The 23,271-nt window shown below is 35.5% G+C and overlaps 1 long non-coding RNA gene across 1 annotated transcript; it reads left to right on the top strand.

The window, feature by feature from the left end:
- The first annotated feature begins 342 nt into the window (after positions 1-342).
- LOC150038162 (uncharacterized) lies at positions 343-22,390 on the top strand. The gene is made up of 3 exons (XR_016527954.1): positions 343-546; positions 1,525-1,561; positions 22,264-22,390. It is a non-coding gene; the product is annotated as an uncharacterized LOC150038162 (long non-coding RNA).
- The last annotated feature ends 881 nt before the right edge of the window (positions 22,391-23,271 follow it).

Below are 23,271 nucleotides of genomic sequence, written 5' to 3'. Positions count from 1 at the left end.
CTATAATAGAGACTAAATCGTTACAAATTTTAAAGTACAATGACTAAATTATTACCTAATAAAGTTCATAGATTAAATGGTTAAAAAATTCAAAATACAGGGACTAAATCATTATAAACAAAAGTCTAGGGATTAAATCGTTATTTCAATGAAAATTTATGGACTAAAAGTTATTTTTTAACCTTAATTACAAATTAGAAAAATATTAATAGCGCTTAATAAATTTTAATTTTAATACTAAATTTGTATAATTTAATTATATGAATATTTATTCCCTACTTTGATCTATTTGGAATACATACTAAAGTGAAGTTCAAATGAACTAAGCTTTTTAAAAAACGCTTCATTTAGCTTCACAATAGTGTCCTTTCTTTTCGATGAGCTCTTCATCGACATTTTTGACCTTGGGGTTGGCTTTCAACTTCTACTCACTCTCCGATTCCGTTCAAATCAGATTACTCATGGCGTATAAGGTTCAGACTTTGCGAGTTTGGATGCATTCGAATAGTAGCCAGCAAGGTTTAGAGTTCTTTTTGGTAAGATTCGGTGAGTATCGTTACCCTTTTGCCATATCAAATTGGTCGGAATTCTTCTATTGATGTGTTTGGGTCATCGGTACAAAAATGTTATTCTTGTTAGCATGTTTTATTGCAAATCCCAAATATTTGTCATTGTATGTTTTTAAGAATCTTCTCATTGGAAACGTTTTGATTTGCAACTGATATGGCATAAATGGTCTGTTGGTATTTAGCAGTTAACTTTGTGTTTTGGTTCCTTCTCTTTTCCTTCTTTTTAGTTTCTACTATTATTTTCTTTCTTAAAATTAGTTTTCTTGTTCATATGCTATTAGCTTTTTGCTAGTTTTTAAGAACCAATCGATTTTCTTCTTACCGCTTCCTAATTTCATTAGAGGTTCAAGTGATTTGATTGTTTTTTATACCCTAATTATTGAATATGTGATATGTTATATTTTGTGATTATACTTCAAATTTATTTGTTTACTATCGTTATTTATTTTAGATTTCATATCAAGTTTAGCATTATTTTCATGTGAGCTTGTTAAGTTTTATTGTTTGTTATAATTTGATTGGTTATGTTTATGATATTTTAGTTGTTATATCTTTAAAAATTTAGACAAGTTACAATATTCTTTTTGTTTTTTTTTTTTATATCAAGTTTCTATGTTAAAAGTGTGTTAGATTTTTAGTTTTGAAGAGTGAATTAAATTTGGAGGTTATTTATATGATTAAAGTTTGATTTGAAGCTTATAATGTGATTTGAAGCTTACTTATGTGATTATATTGTGATATTATGAGTCTTTTATGTGTTCAAAGTTTCAGTTGAACCTTATTTATAGGATTCAAGTATAGTTTTGATTGTTTTAAGCGTAAAGGTAATGGGTATATGTTAAGAGAGATTGTGAACATTAAAAATGTATACATAGCCTATATGAATATTATTATTATTGTTACGTTGACATTGATGTATTGGGTTGAATTCTAATATGAATGTTTTTTTAACTAGGTCTTGCACAAATCGATTAGAGTGAGACAACCATCAAGTAAGTGTATTTATGTATGTTTTTTTTGGATAGTGTAACACGTTTTTGCAACACTTATTGTATTTATACTACTACAAAATTGGGATTCCATGACATTTAAAAATGGTCACAATTAAAATTTGTGACACTTATTTTGTGTCTTTGTATCGCCGGTAAAGGTATGAACATCAATGACAGTTTTTGAAAAATGTTATAATTAAAATTTTTATGATAATAAATAATTGTCAACAATGAACAATAACTGACAATGATAAATTATCATTGTTAAGTTTATTATGACATGTTATCATTGCCATTAATTGATTCAAAGTTACTTAATGCTATAGCATTATAGGTATTGACAATAGTTATAAAATGTATTAAAAAACAATGCATAGTGACATTTTTTTCCTTGTCATGAATATCTTAACCATGTCACTTTATTGTCAAGAACATTCAAACCATGACAAATGACAAATATTATATCATGACACATTTTTATTGTTACATAATTTCATATTTATGACACTTTCGTATTGTCAATAAAATACACGTCTTCATAGATTGTTTAATCAATGAATCTTGTCATTACACACGTAATTTCGATCGACACACGTAATTTCCATCATCAACTATTTGATCTTAATACAAAATTGGTACAAATATAAATAAGAACTTTTATATATAAAAATAAAGTTCATAAAGTTTATACAAAGAAACAAAATACAAGGAATCTATTGAATATCCTCAAAGGACAAGTACTAACGAATTAATAACCAAACTTGGAAAGTTTTTTACAAAGAAACTAAAACAATAAAATAGTGCATACTTCATCAACACTTCCGTCCTTGCATAAAATTGTTGCATCATATCTATTGATGAAATGACAAAAAGATATCTCCTTTCTATCTTCAAAGAAACAAGCAATACCACAATAATGTAAATTATCTATTAGAGCCAATGGACACATCAGAAAAAGGAACAAACATAGTGTGCATATTTTTCACAACTTATTCCCAAACACAACAAGCAATATTCCAGTATAAATGACACAAAACTACTAATTATCAACAACTTGCCTTTAATGCATGGTTAACAAGAAGGATCAATTTTCTAATCATTTCCTTTCATTTGTTTCCGTTAACCTGTCAAAGAGATGAGATACTTATATAAATAACTTGTAAAATATGAAGTTTTGGGTTGAGTTAAGAAATCACTAGGGGGTGTTTGTCTCACTAATATGAGTTGAGTTAAGTTGGTAAAATCTACCAACTCATTGTTTGGCCTACCAATTTTAAATGTTGGGGGAGTTGAGTTGGCATATTTTACCAATTCACTCTAACTTTTCTTTCTTCCAATATTTTCAATGGCCCATCCATTGACCACTGTCACACTCTGGGAACTAACTTCAAGCTCTGACAACCACCTCCGACGAAAACTCCAGCGACCAACTCCAGGCTCTGACAACCACCTTTGATGACAACTTCGGTGACAAAACCCGACTTCAACAACCATCTTCGATGACAACTCTGATGACCAACTCCAAGCTCCGACAACCGGGTGATTGGGTTTGGGTACATTTTCGCAAGGAGCGATTTCCATCTCAAAGGAAGACAAAGTTACATCCAAGGGGGGATGGTCGTTTTCAAGTTCTTGAAAGAATTAACAACAATGCATACAAGATTGATCTTCTAGGAGAATTTTTGGTAAGTTCTACATTCAATGTTGCTGACTTGAGTATTTTATATTGGTGATGAATTTCCTGATTCGAGGACGAATCCTTTTGAGGAGGAGGAAGATGATAAGAATCAAGGTATTCTGCACATTCCGGTTGGACCAATTACAATATCCAAGGCAACAAAGATTCGATAATTATTTATTCTTCATGTACAAGATTGGATAGGATCGATTCATCCTTTATTTTATGTGGAAAATGTTGATCCAATTGACGACGGACTATTTGGAGTATTGAAGGTTAATGTTTGCTTTGTTTAAGTGGAACATGGAGTAGATATTAAGTTTCCATGAGTTCAAACACTTTGAAAAAATTTTGTATTAAGTTCACAAACATTTTATTGTAATTTTAGCTTTAATTTTATTTCTATGACTAGTCAAAGATAGAGGCTGCATTAATGATGTTACATTAAAGATGGTGGTTGGAAGATGGTAGATGAAAGGTAGTGGTGGGAAGATGGAGAACTCTTTTAATGTTTTATTTTGACTTTTTCTACTTTATATTAAATAGGTTTAGAGTATCTACAAGACTACTATAAAGCCTTCTCCCCATCCATTTGTAATCAGATTTTATTAATGATATTTGAGATCTCATATTTGATACTTTTCCTTTAGAATTTTGCAATTCTTGTGATAGAATGCATGTGAGCCATTCAATCTAACCTCAATCAAGTTGATTGTGAAGTGACTCAATCTAGAACAAGATTTTCCAATCTTGCTTCTAAATCTTCGATCAAGAGGTAATCTAGTTCTAGCCTTTTCTAAAGGTTGAACTAAATCATATAGGGAAGTATTAATTTCTTAGATTCAAAGGTTCTTGCTATATAATAGCTTGAGTCTTTGGGTTGAGGGTTAGGGTTGCCTTATCATTCCTCCTTGGACCCTTCCAATTTTTCCTTGCCCTTGGTGCTCTCAGCCTAATCATTCTTGTCAAACTCAAATTTTCTCCTAGGCTTGAAATCAACTTTCCCAATATTTGCATTCTTTTGCCAAGTGTTAGTAGAAATAGAAGTATATTTAGAAGAAGCACACCTATGGTTGTGCAACTTCTCCCAAGCTAATTGCTCTTCAATTGTAACAGCAAAGGGTAACAATTATCTCACGTCAAAGTAAGTTTGCCTATCCACTTGATTGGCCAACTCTCGGTTCATTCCTCTAAGAAATCTAGCCATTGTATCCTCCCCATCTTCATCAATATTTGCTTTATTCATAAGGGATTGCATTTCCTTATAATAATCATCCACACATTTGGATCCTTGCTGCAAAGAATGAAGCTTTTGCTTGAGTTCTTGAATGTAGTGCTTAGAAATGTACCTTTTTCTCATTAGGGCCTTTAACTCCTCCCAAGTTTCAATTGGCTCTTTGTAATTCCTTCTCCATTCGAGTTTCAAGGATGTCCACCATACACTTGCATAATCAACAAACTCAACTACATCAAGCTTCATTTTCCTTTCCTCGCAAAAATTGTAGCAATAAAAAACATGCTCGATTTTACTCTCATATTGCATATACTCCCCTGGATCCGTTGTCCCATGAAAGGTAGGAATTGTATGCTTCACTCCTCCAATTCCTCTTTCCTCTCCTCTCTCATTTTGGTACTCCCTTTCTACCCTTCTTAGTTGTAAAATGTTCATTTCCCTTCATTTTCCTCTTCATCTACCTTGGCCAACACTCTTATTCCCCTTAGGTTTTTCCTAACTAAAAGAGTTTCATTATCATCGTCTTCTTCATTTTCAACTCCTTCATTACAACCCATTTCCCCTTGTTGAGGATTCCTCAAAGCTCCTTCCATCCTAGCTACCCGATCCATCAAAGATTCAACTACTTGGGTCAATCGAGTTATAACATCAGCTTGTGCTTCTCTATACCGAGTTTTACTAATCTCCATATGATATCCCTCTCTTTAACTGATAGTAATATTTTAAAAGGACCTCACACACTCAACTCACTAATTTTTTACTTAGGAACACTCGTGTTTGCACACAAAAAGGTAGGCTATTTGGGAAGGTGGCTAAATTATTATATTGAGTAGGCTTATATACAAACAATTCTTGAAATAGAGAGCTATTCAATATAAGAAAGATAAGATAATTGATGAAAAGGGGAGAAGAAAAGAACGCAAAAGTTTAACGTGGAAAACCCTAGAATAGGGAGAACAAACCACGATAGGAACTGATTTTTTTATTATTTTCTGATACACTGATTATAAGAAGACTGCTCAAATAAATAGACAAGTAGAAAGCCTTAGGTGCATGATAAATTACAAAAAAACCCCTAGGGTAAATATTTATTTTCAGTAGAGGAGTGGATATCAATAAGACCCAACTCCCTAACACAATAATCAAAGCTGTTTCTGAGCAACCTTTTTGTGAGGACATCCGCGACTTGCTAATTTGAAGGAATATAGGGAATGCATATGCTTTCATTGTCCAGTCTCTCCTTAATGAAATGTCTATCAATTTCCACATGTTTTGTCCTGTCATGCTGAATAGGTTTATTTGCAATACTTATTGCTGCTTTATTGTCACAAAAATGTTTCATTGAGAGTTTACTGTCTTGATGGAGATCTGTCAAAACTTTCTTCAACCAGATCTCTTCACATATCCCTAGTCTCATGCCCCTATATTCAGCTTCAGTGCTGCTTGTGGCTACAACCCCTTGTTTTTTACTCCTCCAAGTAACCAGATTCCCCCAGATAAAGGTGCAATACCTAAACATTGACTTTCTAAGAGAACGAGCAACTTCCACCAAATAACGATTCTTTCGTTCGACCACTCCATTCTGCTGAGGAGTGTAGACACCAGTACTTTGGTGGACAATTCCCTTAGATGCGATGAAATCTTGGAAGGAGTTGTTAAAGAATTCATGACCATTGTCACTTCGCAGAATTGCGATTTTTGTGTTAAACTGTGTTTCCAAAGTGGTATAAAACTGTTGGAAGACCGATGACACCTTAGACTTATTTGTAAGAAGGAAGACCCAAGTAAGTCGATTGTGGTCATCTATAAAGGTGACGAACCAGTGTTTACCGTTAGTAGTATTGATGGGTGAGGGATCTCAAACATCACTGTGAATAAGGGTAAAGGGTCTGGATGGTTTGTAAGGCTAAGAATAAAAATAGACGCGACTCTATTTGGCCTGAATACACACATCACATTTTAAGGACGAAACATTAACATTGCGAAATAGATGTGGAAATAAATATTTCATGTATTGAAAACCGGGATGCCCAAAGTGAAAATGCCATAACATAAAATCACTCTCAGAAGTAGAATAACACGAAGAAACGAGACTAGTCCTATAACAATCCCTAGAGGAAGTATCATTACTCAGGAAATAGAGCCCCCTATCGTGCCGGGCAGTGTCAATCGTCATCCTCGAGCTTAGATCCTGAAGTAAAATAGAGTCCGGTGAGAAAATGGCTTGACAACTCATATCTCTTGTAATTTTACTAACAGACAATAAGTTATACGAAATATTTGGAACATGTAATACACCACGCAACATTAAACCCTCAAACAGGTAAAGATGGTCTTTTCCGGCAACCGGAGCAAACGAACCATATGCAATTCTAATCCGTTCATTACCAGTACTCGGACAGTATGAAATAAATTGATCAGATGAGCCGGTTAAATGGTCTGTAGCTTCTGAATCAACAATCCATGATTTTTTTTACCATTAACACTAAGAAAGCCAAAAGACTGAACCGTACCTGACTACACAATGGCACTGACACCAACAACACCTGAGCTATTCTGACCATTTGCTGGAGGTGAACCTGAGGTTTTCCATTCGTCAAGTCACCCACAAGAGCACGCCCGAATTTTGATTTGTCATGGGACTGCCACCGTTTGCTGTTTGGAGGTCTCCCATGCAACTTCCAACACTGATCTTTCGTATGTCTGTTGGGATTGGTGTCCTAATTCTCTCGGAGTCTCGTAGTTTGTAAACTGTACACATTGTTATGAATAAAATAAGAGTTATTTTATCTTCCATTTACTCATATCCAATAAACAAAGCTACATAGTTATTGTATGAAAACTTAAACATGTATATGAGATATACAAGTGGATCATGCCTTAAGTGATAACCTAAATAGGTCTATAGTATAAGGATTAAGGAGGGATACCTAATCCTGGTGATACTACGGATATGACCCGCTTTATAGAGGTTTGCAACTATTGTGAACTACTACAGAGGGTAGATCCTAACCATTCCTGTGGAGACATGCGAGTGGGGTATCCTATATAAAGAGTTTATATAAGACTGGACCACGAGATGATTCGTCTCTTTATATAACGTCGTTGATACTTGAGACTTACATCTCACCTAAATGACCATAGGTGACATGACCTCAATCCTGAGTGTTTTGGGAACTCTTGCCTTTGAGGGTGGTCCTTTGATTAGTATAGGTGAGAGTGGCCAGATTGCCAACTCAACATGCCTACCTTTTTTAGGTTTTGTCTGATTTAGGAGCTGGGAACTCAATTACACAAGATGGAATTCACTTCTTCCCTGAAGCAGGGGTAAGTAGATAGATTGCTTCCTTAAGAACTGATTCCGAGTCTTGAACATAGTGGCCACAACTTCTCTTTGGAAGAGAGGACTCAATCATAGTAGAAACATGACTTATATTCATTAGAGGGATCAGTGGTACTTAAGGAGTTAGATGTAACTACAGGGACAAAACGACTATTGGCCAGTTGTACGTACGAGAAATCTGTGAAGGGTTATTGCACTATTGATTAGTCTTTAGTGAAGTACCTGACAGTTAACGGATGGTGGATCCCGTGACTAAAAAGTTTAGTCAGTTATTCACGTATCATTGAAGCTTCGAGCTACAGGTCCATAAGGTCCCCTTGGTAGCTCAATGGATTCAAGTTGAGAATCAGTTCTTGGTGTTGACTTGAAATATTCAAATTGACAAGAGGTAATTCGATTATATATGATATGATTGGTATGATGTATGAGATACATCAAGTGAATGTTTAATGTGAATGAGATTTACATTAAGTACCCTGAAATAAAAAAAAAAACTATGGTTTATATATTTCATGAGATGAAATATTAAAACTATAGGCTATAAATATAGTATGGTAAATTGGTTATCATATATATTTATAATAATATTAATTATTGGATAATTATCTCTTTTTCTCTGATAACCAATTGAGTGAGAGGTTATTGGTGGTTTTCATGGTAACCGTGAGTTAAAACGAAAAATATTTTCCTAAATTTAGTAGTTGTTGTATTGAGATTTTCCGATTCTCGGAAAGACTCACAATGGCTGTTAAGTGAATAGAATTCACTAAACGATAGTTGAAGAGAGACTAAACAATCGTGGAGTGACACTACACGATAGTTCACTCAGCTGGTCATTATCTAAAGGACCGTAGAGCTTTTGCTAAACGATTGCAGAGCATTTGTTAAATGATTGGGCATCGTCTATACGATAGATCTTTGTCATCTTCCACTTGCTCAACCGTTTTCAAGATTGTTATCCCTCTGGTCTCTTCCTCTAACCAAGTCCACAAAGAGCTCACACTTCTGGATTCTCACACCGAGAATACAAAGGTAGCCATTGTGGTGGTATCGTACTCAACTCGACTAAGTCGAGGTTTTTGGAGGTCGTTCGTTGTGGAAGATCACTATGTTCGAGTTCGCTGTTGATCGTACTATTTTCGAGCGTTCGTGTGTTGCTGGCTTGGAGTCGGAACAAGCATTCGTGATCGAGGGATTTTGAAGATGAGTCTTCAAATGTATGTATAATTCTTCCCTTGATCTTCGTAAAGCATGCTGTAATTTCTTATTGTGCATGATCTGTATGTTTCCGTTTCTTGATTGTAATTGTGTATGTTCAAATACGAATGGAATTTGGAACGATCATTTCGCTGCTCATGGAAATCCTCATATCCGATTTCCTTCAATGTCATGGCTTCTTACAGTGTTCACAAACAGGAGAGGGTCTATTCTTTTTATCATTGTCAGACCCAGAAGATTTCGTAGCAAAAGCAGCGACATCTATTGATGAGATTATCGGGTTATTCATGGCACTCGATCTGTCTTTTTCCAAACGTACCTCCGAACAAACCTCCATGAGAGAGGGTATGAGGTGCTGGCCTAATATCCAACTACGAACAACAACGAACTTTGAATTCAACCCAGCTAGAAAGTCATAAACTCGACCAGTTTCCTAAATTTTGAAGTGTTGGACTCCCCCGCAAGGACAATCCCAGACCATATCTCGACACAAATCCATTTCCTGCCATAGTAGAGACAATTTATTAAAGTATGATGTCACATCATTGATCCCTTTTCACATTTCATGGACCCATTTGTGTAATGTGTATAACCGAGAAGCATTTTGTCCTTTGGAATATAATTTCTGTACGGCATCCCAAATGTCCCGAATGGTTACAGCATAGAGTAATGACTTGTAAATTTGGGATTCCATGCTATTAACTAGAACCGATCATAACAAAGAATCATCTCCTTTCCAAATACGTTCTTGGGGATATCCCGGCCTCGGTTTTGGTATCTCCTCGTTGAGTATCCGAATTGATGACACCCTTCCAAGGACATCTTGATTGATTGAGACCAGAAAAAATAGTTCTGGCCATTCAGCTTCTCTCCAACAGTAAACTCTGTAGAGTTTCCCATTGATCTAGACAGAAAATTCGTTATGGGTAAAGCAGGGAAAGAATTTACCAGATTCTTAGATTACATCGGTACGTTGGCGGAGAGATCTGGTTGGACAGATTGTGAGTTTGTACCAAGAATGGCTCCGAGAGCTGCAATCTACTGCTGGAGGTGGGCAAACTGACGTTGGACCTCATTTGGACAAACACTGATAGGTTCTATATTGCCTTGATTCCTTGGAACCGGCTGCTGTCCAAGAGAATGAGACGAAGACTCTCCAAGCTCAAAGCCACTTGAAGCCATCGGGATAAAACCATGAGTTGCATTGTTGCTGCTTGGCGCGGCTAGAGGACCTTGTTGATCGAAGGAGGTATCATGGCTCGGCTGAAGAGAGCTGCCACTAATCGAGCTGTTCGAGTTGAGGAGGACAGCTGCTGGAGAAGTTTGCAGTTAACTGAAGGAATCGGTTACGGCAGTGGCCAAAGGGAAGTCGGTTTGCTGGCTAAGAGCTAGCGGCTATAGCTGGGCGAAGACGAACAGATGCAAACGGCGGGAATGTGCGGACGGATCTACACCGATCGACGGAAGAGCCGCGATTGGATGGCCTTCGATCTGGTGAGCGATGCGGGTGGGATCGACGTTGTTCTAAAGTGTCAGGTAGGTTTCAGTTGGGCAACTGAAGCTGATCGGCGGGACAGCTCTATCGGTCGTAGTCAGCTAAAGAAGATGAAGCAGCGCGGTCTGAAGGTATCGCTCAACGACTGTCTGTATTGTGGCCGCAATATCGACGTTCGGAGCTGACGAAGATTGGTTAATTTTCGTTAAAGATGACTAAGGTTTCGTCGTCATGCTCTGATACCATGATATAAAAGGGAGAAGAAAAGAACGCAAAAGTTTAACCAGGGAGAAAAAACCACGATAAGAACTGATTTTTTATTATTTTCATATACACGGATTACAAGAAGACTTCTCAAATAAATAGAGAAGTAGGAAACCCTAGGTGCATGATAAATTACAAAAAAGACCCTAGGTAAATATTTATTTTCAATAATAATATAGAAATAACCATAAAAAGAATAAGAAAACAGTGAAAAGAACAAACATATAAAGGAAAGCACAATGCAGTTTTCAGATAAAACTGAAAACATCAATGGAATTGCAAATAAAAAGGGATAATTACTCAATGAATTTGACGAAACTTTAAGATACAAGGCTGATCTAAAACTTTGTTGAAGGCCATAAAATCAAATTTAGCCGTTTGCATTGAGAAAAAGAATGAAAGATAAGAAGGAATTTTAAAAGTTTCAGATTTGAATAGTCTTCAACAATTAATGATAGGAAGTTATAAAGACACTCAAATGAACATGCAATTGACCTAGGAAATGACAAAAAATTGAAAGAATTAATGTTATAACTCAATTATGCCAAATTGATTCAAATATTCAAGATTAAACATACAATTTGCATGAACAATTGCAAAAACAAATTTCTGGATCTTTTCCAACTTTTTTCACCTTTTTCACTTTTTTTTTGCTTTTTAAATTTTTTTTTTCAAAGATCTAAATTTGATCCAGAAGATTGAAATAAGATAAAAGGATGAAGAACTATGGATGAAGACAACAAAGAACCAAATGGATAGAAATGGAAATGTGAATAAAAATGCAAAAACGACTAAGAAAGATAGAATCAATTTTAGAGTAAGCCACAAAGATGCAACCTACGGTCCCTAACCTTCAGCCCAAAGACCCAAGGTATTATGTAGCAAGAACCTTTGAATCTAAGAAATTAACACCTCCCTATATGATTTAGTTCAACCCCGAGAAAAGACTAGAATTAGATTACCTCTTGATCGAAGATCTAGAAGTAAGATTGGGAAATCTTGTTCTAAATTGAGTCACTCCGCAATCAACTTGATTAATATTAAATTGAATGGCTCACATACATTCTATCACAAGAATTACAAAATTCTAAGGGAAAAGTCTCAAATATGAGATCTCAAATTTCATTCATCGAATTTTGATTACAAATGGATGGGAAGAAGACTTTATATAGCCTTATAGAGATTTTAAACCTATTTAATGTAAAGTAGAAAAAGTCAAAATAAAACATTAAAAGAGTTCTCCATCTTCCGGCCACTATCTTCCGTCCACCATCTTCCAACCACCATCTTTAATGTAACATCATTAACGACAGTTTCTATCTTTGACTAGTTATAAAAATAAAATTAAAACTAAAATTACAATAAAATGTTTATGAACTTAATACAAAAATTCTTCAAAGTGCTTGAATTCATGGAAACTTAATGTCTACACCATGTTCCACTTCAACCGAGCAAACATTGACCTTCTACTAAATGGTTCGTCATCTATTGGATCACATTTTCCACATAAAATAGAGGATGAATTGATCCTATCAAATCTTGTACATGAAGAATAAATGATTGTTGAATCCTTGTTCCTTGGATCTTGTAATTGGTTCAATCGAAAAGTGCAGAATACCTTAATTCTAATTAGTTTGTCTCACCAACTCACCGTTTGGCCCACAAACTTTAAATGTTGGTGGCGTTGAGTTGGTTTTACCAACTTACCCCAACTCAACCAAACTCACCCTAACTCTAATGTTTTCAATGGCCCACCCAGCTACCACTATCACACTCTGTGAACTAACTTCGAGTTCCGACAACCTCCTCCGATGAAAACTCTAACAACCAACTCCGGGCTCGGATAACCACCTCCAATGAAAACTCTGGTGATGAAATCCAACTTCGACAACCACCTTCGATGTCAGCTCTGGCGACCAACTCCGAGCTCCGAAAACCTTCACGCGACCAACTCTAACAACCAATTTTGGGCTCTAGAAACCACCTTTAATGACCCAACTTCGACAATTAATTTCAGGCTTCGATAACAAACTCCAATAGTCAACTTCGACAACCATCTTCGTAGGCTCTAATAACCACCTTCGACGACAAATTATGACAAAAAAATCACCTTCGATGATCACCTTTGAGCGAGCAACTCAGACGACCAACTCGGGACTTTGAAAACCACCTCGGACGACAAACTCTGACAACCAACTCTAATACCAACTTCATATGACTAACTTCGGACTCCGAAAACTATCTCTAACTACAAACTCCGGCAAAAATCATCTTTGATGAACAATTTCAACGACCACCTTCACGTGATCAACTTCGAGCTCCGAAAACCACCTCCGATGACAAACTTCAACGACAACTTCATGCAACCAACAATCACCTCTGACTTAAAACTCCAACAAAATCATTTTCAATAATCAACTTCGACAACCACTTCCGATTATTATAAGACTGGTGACTGTTAAAGTATGTTGTAGGATTGTTCATTTTATAAATAATAGTATTTTGTCTACATTACTTACAATATTTATACGTAAAAATTTGTAAAAGATATTTTTATTTAATTGAGTTCAAATATCAAATGAACGTTAAGAATATTTAGAAGAAAAGTATGTCTATAGTTAAAAGTATGTAACATATAACAAAAAAAAATTATAATAAAACTTATGGAACATTTTTTTAGCAAGAATTAATAAAAAATGGAGTTTTCTTCTATGATGATCCTCCAAATTTAGAGGAATTAAAAGTAAAATTGTTGAAGAAATGCGGTGACATTTCATTGGTTGCTAAGATGATGGGGAAAATTTAATTAAAAGAAAATTCATGATAGAGTAAAAATATAGAGCAATAACAGGAAGAAAAAGAAGAAGATGATAATGAAATTTATGGAGAAAATTTGGAATCAAAAGTTTTGATTTCTCTTTGGTTTCTCATTTTATTTAACCATATTTCTGCAAGAAATTGGTTAATTGTTGTTCATTGCACAAAAAAGAAAGGAAAAAAATCTTGAAAAATTAAAAGAAAAAAATTGCAATCCATATTTAATTCAAACAAAGATAGGTAGAATTATCGAGTAAAAAAGTTTCAAACAAAAATAGCAACCATAAAAGTAGATTATTTAGAGTTCAAAAAACTGCATCAGATACCCATACATATGAACTCAATTCTACAACCCAAACAGAGACACGTAAACTCAGATCAAATAACTCTGCATCTAAAACACAGACATATGTACTCCACAGATATATGAACTCTACAGACATATGAACTTCAAACATCCTATCTCAACTCAGTACCCCAAACAGCCCCTAAATGACATACTCTATCTAATTGTTTGTTAGCAAGTGTTAATACCTATGGCAACAGAAAGAAATAGCAAGTTCCTTAATAAAATACAAAGGAGAAATTTTTAAGTATAAACGGTATGCAAATAAGCGATAAGAAAACAAAATTCCATAAGCATCCTAAACACCAAAAATTCAGAGGTAGATGTACCTCATCAAGCTAAACACAATGACCAAATGAATAAACTCAATGTTCTATCATTCACAATGTAACATATAAGCTAACACATGTAAGCCAACCAAATAGTTTACTAACCAACATGACAAACAAACACAACATTCAAGTGTCATATGCGATCCAACTCTAAATTCCCTCCATCCTGAACACACTCAATATTCAATATCAATTTAAAACCTTAATATATAGACATATAACCTGACTCGTGTTTAAATTTCTCATTACCCTTGCAAAATGAGAACTCTATTGATCATTCTTACCTACAAAATAGCCTTGGACATCTTCAAAACCTGCTAGAATATTCCAAAAACGAATTCAAACTACAAAGAAAATAAACTTAGGGAATAGAAACAAGCTTACAACATTTTAGTCCAAAAGAGTCTAAACGAGACTATTACATAAATCTTACCCAAAACAAATTGGATCTTCGCTAGAATGAGTCAGAACATAGTCCGAACTAAGCTGAATCTTCAATCAAGAGTTTCCAAGTGTTAGAACCCTGTCTAAGTCATTTCAATCTAGTCTCATCATAAATGTGATTGTTAATCTATGCTTGAAAAATGATAGAAACCAAATCGTTTAGAAGAATTCTATTGAGAACACGATGAACTACACGATTGGCTCCGCGATCTAGTATACGATTAACTACACGATTCAATATGCTAAGAATTTCACTACACGATTGTTTACACGACGAACTAAACGAGAAGAAACACGATTACAAAATCTCTCTAAGAAACAAACACTATCTCCAGCTTCCTCTCACACACGAGAGTTAAGCTTCCCTACCCTCAAAACTCTGATTACAAAAATTCCCTTTCTCTTCTCGCTTCCCCTAATTTTAAATAGAAACATTCTTCTAACCGAATCGAAGTCTTCACTGGTTGTGGTCCTCATCTCCCCTAACTGTCGTGACGTCCTCATTTCCTAAATTACCCTTATTTCTCCTTCTTTGATATTGAAATATAACCGGTGGTCTATCATTACCTCCCTCCTCCACATTTACCTTGTCCTCAAGGTAAAAATCTAGAAATTGCCTCTAGAAGTCATCCAACATTTCCCAAGTTGCCTCGTGCTTTGGCAATCCCTTCCATTTCACCAAAATCTCACGCCCTTGTCGAGAAGAGTGAGGACGATAGCAAAATACCTCCTCCGGTTCAATCAACCACTTATGGTTCTCATTCACCAAAGGATCCACTGATTGACTCCCTCCTTGTTGCCCCAATAACTTTTTAAGCTGAGATACATGAAAGACAGGATGGATTGACACCATAGGTGAGAACTCCAATTTATAAGCGACCAATATAATCCTGTCAATAATCTGATACGGCCCATAGTACTTAGGGGATAGCTTGATATACTTCTTTTGTCGTACTGAAATTTGGCGATAAGGACACAATTTCAACCAGACCCAATCCCCCACCTAAAACTCCACATCCCTCCACTTCTTGTCTGCATACTTTTTCATCTTATCTTGAGCCACGTGCAGGTGCTTCTTGAGGACACGCAATTCTTCATCCCTATCTCGTGATTGTTGGTCTAAAGTAGCATTCAAGTACAGTTATCCTCATAATAAACCAAAGTTGGAGGAAAACGTCCATATGCAACTAGAAAAGGAGTCAAACCAGTTGAAGCATTATATATGGTATTATACCAATACTCAGCCCAATGCAACTAGTTGATCCACTATTTTGGTCATTCCCTACAAGAACATCGCAAGTACATTTCCACACTACGATTCACTATTTCTGTTTGGCCATCCAATTTGGGATGATAGGTTGTACTTCTATAAAGCTTGGTACTCGAAAGTCTGAATAGTTCCTGCCAAAAGTTACTCACAAACACTTTGTCTCGATCTAAAACAATAGACTTTGGAATACCATGTAACTTCACCACTTCTCTACAAAATATATCAGCCACAACCTCGACATTCAAAGGATGCTTTAATGCCAAAATGTGAGCAATATTTGATTAACCTATCCACTACCACCAAAATCACATCAAGACCCCTGGCTTTAGGTAATCCCTCAATAAAATCCATTGATATATCAGCCCATATCACATCAGGAATGGTAAGTAGCATCAGCAACCCTGCAGGAGACACTAGGGTCTTGTTCTTTTGGCAAACTATGTATTACTCCACATATTTCTTAACATCCCTTTTCATCCCCTCTCACTATAATTCTCCAGATACTCTTTTATATGTTCTCAAAAATCCAGAGTGCCCACCAAAGACAGAGTCATGGTAAGTATGCAATATAGTAAGTATAAGAGTAGAAGTGCTTGAGATCACTAACTCCCTTTGAACTTTAACACTCCCTGATGTATATAAAAATCTTGTACTCCTTCCTCTTTTCGCAGAACTCTATTTTTGATACGCTGCAACTGGTCATCTTGCTCCACCTCCCTCTGAATGTTTGTCATATCTTTCAGTGTAGGGACTGTCAAATGAGCCAGTTGAGCCTTAGTTTCTACCCTGGAAAACGCATTAGTAGCCTATTCTCCAAACCTGGACAGTAGATTACTTCAAAATTATTTCCGAGCAATTTAGCAACCCACTTCTAATGTTGTAGTTGTATGGTCCTCTATTCAAGCAAAACTTTCAAAGCCTTCTAATATGTTTTAATCACAAATAATCTTTCCAACAGATATGGCCTCTACCTTTACATAGCCATTACTACAACCAACAACTCCCTTTCATACACCGGTTTCGCTCGGTCCCTCATCGGCAAGGTATGACTGTAGAAAGCAATCGGTCGCGTCTGTTGCACCAACACAACCCCAATGCCATACCCTGAAGCATCTGTTTCCACCTTAAAAGGCAGACTAAAGTCTGGTAATGCCAGTACTGGTAACGTCATCATAGCTGTTTTAAGCATCTCAAATGCCTACTGAGCTTCACCAGTCCACTGAAAAGCTCATCGCTTTAAATTTTAAGTTAACATGGCTGCCATACTTCCACAACTTTGCACAAATTGCCGATAATACCCGGACAATCCCAAGAATCCCTTCACTTCATTGATTGTTCTAGGTGCTCGCCATTCCAATAGTTCATACTTTCTCTAGGTCTACCTCCACTCATTTTCCCCGAAATTATGTAACCCAGATACTCCACCCGTTCCTTAGCAAATTGGCATTTCTTACGATTAGCATATAGTTCATTCTCCCTCAACACTAATAACACAACTTCCAAATGCTACAAATATTCTTTTAAACTTCTACTATACACCAAGATGTTATCGAAAAATACTAACACAAAATGTCGTAAATACAGTTTGAATATAGCATTCATCAAAGTCTGAAACGTGGATGGAGCGTTGGTCAATCCAAAAGGCATTACCAAGATTTCGTAATGTCCCTCGTGCGTTTGAAAAGCAGTCTTCTCCACATCTCTCAGGTTCAACCTGATCTGGTGGTAGCCCGATTTTAGGTCCAGCTGAGAAAACAGTTAAGCTCCATTCAATTCATCAAACAACTCTTAAACTATCGGAATTGGAAACTTGTTTGGGATGGTAGCATTATTGAGGGCCTGGTAGTCTACACAGAACCTCTAGGCTCCATCCTTCTTCCTGACCAACAAAACAGGACTCAAATACGGGCTAGTACTTGGCCTGATGATTCCTGAGTCCAACATCTCCTCTACCAACTTCTCCATCTCAGCTTTCTGTTGATATGTATAACGGTATGGTCGGACATTTATAGGATTTGTTCCCTCCTTCAAATGTATATGATGTTCAATGCTTTGGCATGGAAGAAGTTCCTCCGGCCATTCAAACACATCGTCAAACTTAGTCAACAGCATAGGTATGGATTCTGAAATAATATATACTTCCTCTATACTATACCACTCGGCTATAGACACCCCTCTTTCCATCATTCAACATTCCATTAAAAATCCTTGATCCTCTTCTGCCCAAGATTTCACCATGCTTTTCAGACTGACCCTTGCCTTTGCCAAACTCGGATCACTTTGCAAGGTTACTCTATGGTTCTCGTGATCGAAAGTCATCGTCAAATTTCGCCAATCAACTTTTGTTTTCCCTCAGGAAGGGAGCCATTGCATGCCCAAAACGACATCCACACTGCCAAGCTCCAATGGTAAGAAGCTATTAGTCACCTTCCATTCGCCGATCACTATCTCTACATTCTTACACATCCCCTTCCCCTTAATTGTTGAGCCTGATCCCAAAACTACTCCATATTTTGTCGTTTCTGTGACTTCCAATAGTAATCGTTTAACCATTCCTTCTGATATAAAATTGTTTGTTGCTCCACAGTCAATCAATATCACTACAGGCTCTCCTTTGATCCCTCATTAACCTTCATTATATGTGGGTTGGTCAAGCCTACTACAGAATTCACAGAGAGTTCTGCTATTTCCGAAACTTATCCTTCACTGTCATCATGTTCATCCAATACCTCATCCCTCAACCCATCTTCTTTGTCTAATTCCATTTCCTCACCGGACGCATGCACAACCAACAATCTCAATTCTCTGAGTTCGCACTCTTTGCACCAATGCCCCACGGTATACTTCTCATCACATCGAAAGCAAAGCCTCTTCTCCCTCTTCACTTGAAATTCGGCGTCCGACAGTCTTCGGGACATAACTTCCCTCCGATTGTTGTTAGATGATACCCTCATAGAGTGATCGTCCTCATCAGAAACGTTTCACCTAATTTTCCTCCTTTCGTATCTCCGTTATTTCCTGCCTTATTCATATTATCGATATTAAGTTTAGTAGTATTCAAGGTTTGGATCTTACCTCCGAATACCCTTGCCCGACCCGCTTCAACCCCCACATTCTTTCGATCTTCAACCCACTGGGCTAACGACATCATCTGAGCCAATCCTGTTGGTTCCTAGCACTCTACCTCAGCCTTAATCCATGGAGCAAGGCCATTTATAAATGTCTCCTCCAACACCTCATTCGGAAGGTGAGGTAACGACACCACCAACTTGTCAAACAGATTCCGATACGCCTCTACCGTTGATTTCTGTCTGATGGCAAAGAATCTTCCATAAATTGATCCCTCTCTTAACGACCGGAATCGAGCTAACATTCTTTGTCTTAAATCCTACCAATCTTTGAATGGTTCCCTCCCTTCTTTGGACCAGTACTAGTCCAACGTGGCACCATCGAAGCTAATCCTGCAACTGTCATCTTCTCAAACTTCGTCAACTTATGAATCTGGAAGTATCGGTCTGCTCTGAAAAGCCAAGAATTCGGACCACTTCCACTAAACACTGGCATCTTAACCTTTTTGAATTTGCTCTGATCGCTTAACGTTTCTTGTACTTCTGATTTAACCGAGTTATTCGTCCCACTCGTATTATTGCTGTTCTATTCTTCCGTTATCTCACTTCTCGATCCGTCTTTCTTCTATGTTGATTTCGCTTTCCCCTTCGCCATTTCAGCTACATACGAAATGGGCATTTTCTGGTGCTTCTCCACTTGCATTCCCCATCGATTGATATTCTTAGCCAACAATGCTAAGTTCTCCTCAATCGTCGATAGTTTCTGCATCTCTACCCTAAGACCAGAAATCTCTTGATCTAACAACTCCAATTTTTCCTCGAATCGTTTTTGAGCCATTCCTGCCCAGGTATATGCTATGATACCAATTTGATAGAAACCAAATCGTTCAGAAAAATTCTATTGAGAACACGATGGACTACACAATCGGCTCCGCAATCCAGTATACGATTAACTACATGATTCAATATGCTAAACAATTCACTACACGACCGTTTACACGACGAACTAAACGATAAGCAACGCGATTACAAAATCTCTCTAGGAAACGACACTGACTCCAGCTTCCTCTCACACACAAGAGTTAAGCTCCCCTACCCTCAAAACTTTGATTACAAAAATTCCTTTTCTCTTCCCGTTTCCCCCTACTTTTAAACAAAAACATTCTTCTAACCTAATCAAAGTCTTCACTAGTTGTGGTCCCCATCTCCCCTAACTGTCTGACTTCCTCATTTCTCAAATTACCCTTATTTCTCCTTCGGTGGTTTATGAAAAAAATGACTAAAATTTTGGTCAGATTGTTAGGTTACTTCGTCTAAAATGAGAAGCAACTTCTTCTAGTATATGGGCTAATGCCCAATGGGGCATTATCGAGAATCCTCTTCGATCATGGTGAAAACCCTAATGGTAGAAATCACAAAAGGGAGAGCATACTTACACAAAGAGTGCGAGATAAAGATCATCCATAGCAATGTGAAGCCTCAAAACGTGCTGCTTGACGTTAATTATGCAACAGAAATCATAGATTTTAGAATATCAAAGTTGTTAGAAGAATAAAATTACCAGAAATCGCGTGGGTTTTGGATCACAAACGTCAGCGAAAGAAGATGAAACGCCTGTGAGTTGCTACCCAGTCACAGTTGATGAAGATAGAGAGTTGTTGGGTTGCCAATTTGCATAGTGAATGATTTTGAGAGAGGGGGCTGAAGCTTCATGATGGGGACTGCGGTGGGGGTTTCTCACACTGAAAATGTGAAGGAAGAGAGAGGAAAGATAAATTTAGGGTTTTTTTTTCTTCCCCATTTTACTTTCTTTTTCATTTTTGTTTATTTAAAAAATTATTTTGTATAATTATTAACCGTTATTAACTGTCACAAATTGACGATGTCATAAATGATTAAGAATATACAAATTTCCGCTTATTCCCACCAAAAAATGCGTGTTTTTCTATTTATGTCACTTTTTTTTCCTCTATTTTCACTGATTTTAGATTTACCTTGTGCGATGGAAAGTTATTTTTGTTGCAGTGTTTGTTTCTTTGTGAATAATTTAAATAAAGTTTGGTTACTAATTTCTTTGTATAAACACTACCAACTTTATTGTTATATATGAAAGTTCATATTTATGTTTGTACATATTTTAGGTCAAAATTAGAGGAAACACAGGTGTAAATTGACAATAGGTATAAACAAATAATTATTCATAATTATAAATATTTTTAACAATTCATAAATGTCATAAGATGTCTATATTTGATTAGAACATTTTTATCAATTGAAATTCAATGACTATAAATACGTGTCAATGCATGTAATTCAACAACGTCCAAAAAGTATCACGATTAGAGCATATTATTGATACTATAAATATGACATTATAATAGTTTTGGTGACAATTTTTTAATGTCAACATAACGGTTTAATTGACAGAAAAAGTCAACTTTTGGATTATTTATTGACATTGATAAATTGTCATAAAAAATGTTACAATGACACGTAATAAATATCAACAAATGCTTATTATTGACTACATTGGAAAGTCATGAAACATCCAATAATGACTAATTTTAGATGTGTCATTGACTTAATTTCCTTGATGGTGGATTCAAGGACTGAAAAAAGAGTCATGAAATGTGTTTATGACAATTTTTAAAGTCATGGAAACCTATTTTTGTTGTAGTGATATATATCATTTCATTTGTTTGATAGATGTATCATTTCCTTTGTATGGTTAATAATGTGGATGTTGAATGCTATACCAATTTGGTTTCTATACTTGATATGTCATTCCATCTTAGTTTACGAGTTCATCAATATTTGAAACTTACTTTTAATGAATATTAAAACGTGTACTTATTGTTAGCATGATGTTAACTTTTATCGATTTTGATAAACAATAATAATACTAATTTTAGAAGAGACAATGTGTACAACTTTTAAAATTTACACAGAAAAGATTGATAGAGACAATATATTTTGTAAAAAATAAAATTAACAAAAAACTATCCGTGTTAACTAATTTTAAGATTTATTAAAAGTGAGTACATGATGAAATGATATTTTTTTTAAAAAAAAAAACTTTAAACTAAATAAAGTTAATTTTGCAAATATATAATATATTTTGTGTACTATAGTCCTATTGGATTTTTCTTTTTATTATTTTATTTTTAAGGTTTGCTTCCATGTTCTATGGCAGAAAAAGTGGCTTTTGCTTCCATGGAGGTGAAGGGAAGAGGAAGTGGTGTAACATTTGTATAATAATGATGATTGAAAATTGTTATTTTAAATATTTAAATTGCTTTTAAAAGCCCATTTATTTCACATGGAAATGTTCTTTGTGTTGGCAAATAGTACTATCAAAGTAGAAGATATGTATAAGTAAATGAAGCTTTCTCATTTTGAAACTCCCTTTTCTCCTCTTTCAAAGGGAAAATACCTTGCACATGTTGGAAAAACTACAAATTTGCCAAATGAATTGATGTGAACCAAAATAAAAATAAGATTGAGAAGTTAGGAAAGAAAGGTATGGTTAATAACCTATCAAATAAATTAATTTAGGTTCGTTTACAAATTTGGTTCACTATTGTATTTTAACGTTAATTTTAATTCAGTCAACTCCCACATAATTTTAAAACTCTTTTCTATATTTTTGTAGTTTATATAAATATGATTGTCTTTGATGAAGATGACTAACTTCTTAAACAATACTTGTCACGTGAAAGAAAATAATAAATTTCCCAAATAAACTATCGTGACAATTTATCTATCTATTCTATTTAAAAGTGGCTTAATAGGAAACACTTTTTATTTATCTTTCGACCCTTTCTATTGAATGATTATAGGGATATGTGAGGTAATTAAATTATATTTGTTATTCTTTTATATATTTTATATATGATTTTGATTCAAAGATTTGAATCTAAACCCCATCTACTCTATGTCTAAAAAAACCATCTCTATAGATTGGCCTAAATTACATTGTCAATTTTCATTTTTCACCTTTCTACCTTTTGTCCCTTTTATTTAGGATATATGAAGTAATTTCATTAAATTTATTATTCATTTATATATTTTAGACATGATTTTGATTCAAAGATTTGAATCTAAATCCTATACTATAAATTGACCTAAATTAGGTTGTCAATTTTCATCTTGTAAGTATTCTATTTTTTTTAATCTTTTTTCTACCGTGGTTTCTTTTATA

This window comes from Benincasa hispida, chromosome 1 (genome assembly GCF_027475165.1).
Source record: "Benincasa hispida cultivar pf3 chromosome 1, pf3_genome.v1.1, whole genome shotgun sequence".
NCBI lineage: Eukaryota > Viridiplantae > Streptophyta > Magnoliopsida > Cucurbitales > Cucurbitaceae > Benincasa > Benincasa hispida.
The sequence above is the reverse complement of the archived record's forward strand: the minus strand, read 5'-3'. Positions and strand labels throughout refer to the sequence as shown.